Genomic DNA, 1,745 nt, shown 5'->3' on the forward strand with positions numbered 1-1,745 from the left:
TGTTATTTATTGTAAATACATTAGATTTAGTGGGAGATCAAGATTTGAAGACGGTGGGCCCAGCAGACAATAAAGACTGAAGAAATGTAAATTGGAAGCACATGTAATAGGATTGCATTGCATACTGCATATTACCTAGGATTGGACTAAGACCCGTGATTGGCAACCACGGGTCAATTAGAAATGGAATCGATCATCCTATATAATATTTGATATTATGATTGTATGCATGTTTAGACATAAATTGCGTGAATCCGGCAAGCATGCAATAAAATGAATATGATGAGACAAATATTTTTATAATTAAAAATCCCTCATTTTAAATATGATTTAAAATTTATATCAAGATAAATAAAGGAAATTTAAATTTGTTTAAATGTTCCCACCTTCCATCAACGGTCAATGTATGTGACGCTACCCGCGGATACGGTCCGGCTCATATTATTGGGGGGGCCCGTCCGTCGGAAAGCTGTACATTGGATCGACAAATGTTGTAAGTTGGGTGGAACTCCCATGGGATCGGCTCATATTATTGGGGGATCCACATGGCGACCGTCCATCACAACTTAATATTGATGGGTCATCTTGACATGTCACTTTAAACGGCGTCATATTATTGGGCCCTTATTGGACATGAGGTAAACACATGGGGGTTGCTTTGGAAGCAATTGGGCTCTACCTTTTGAGAATTATGGTTGGCTGATATTATTCGGGACCATAAGTTTGTCAATTGGACTCCATGTTCTCACTAAGGAAAAAGTTTCCCGTTTTCACTAGAGGGTGGTGAAATCGTTAAAATAGTGGGAGTGAGATTCATAAAATTAAATTCGCCTATTTTATGTCTTAGTAAATTGTTAAACAATCATTGATATATGTCTGTTTTTCTTTTCAGTATTTCATACAATGAATTCGCGAAATCCATTATTCTCGATCCTCGAACAAAACAAGTTGACTGGCGCCAACTATACGGAATGGTTCCGGAAGTTGAAGATTGTCTTAACTTCGGAGAAAATGCTCTACGTGTTAGAGAAAGCACCTCCGAAGGAAGCACCAGCTGACATAAGTCCGGAGGAATTGGCCAAACTTGATGCATGGTGTGACCATGACATCAAGACCAAATGCTATATGCAAGCCTCGATGTCTGATGAACTCCAGAGGCGATTTGAGGACACGGTGAATGCTGCTGACATTCACACGCAACTCAAGGAACTTTTTGGGGCTCAGTCGAGGGCTGAAAGGTTCGCTACTGTTAAGGAGTTGATGACGTGCCGCATGCGTGAAGGGACTTCGGTCCGTGATCATGGGGTACGAGTGATTTGGCTCATACAGAAGTTGGCGACCCTAGATTTGGTGTTGGAGCATGAACTCAATGTGGATTTATTGCTTCTGTCTCTTCCTTCTTCATTTGATGGATTTGTGATAAATTTTAATATGAACAAGATAGAGGCCACCCTTGAAGAGATGGTCAATATGCTCGTTACATATGAATCCACACTTAAGAAGGATAAGCCAGCTTTCTTGGTGGGATCCTCATCTTCTGCGAAGAAGGGGCCAAGTATGAAGGGCAAGAAACGTTCTACCCCACCCAAGAAAGTTGAGCCCGAGAAGAAGCAAAAGACAAAGGCTTCAAACAATGGAAAATCCAAGGATGTTTGCCATTACTGCAAGAAGCCGGGTCATTGGAAGCGCAACTGCAAGGAATATCTTGAGCAGTTGGGAACTGCAAAGGGTATGTTCTATATTGA

This window comes from Henckelia pumila, chromosome 1, assembly GCF_033568475.1.
Source record: "Henckelia pumila isolate YLH828 chromosome 1, ASM3356847v2, whole genome shotgun sequence".
Lineage (NCBI taxonomy): Eukaryota > Viridiplantae > Streptophyta > Magnoliopsida > Lamiales > Gesneriaceae > Henckelia > Henckelia pumila.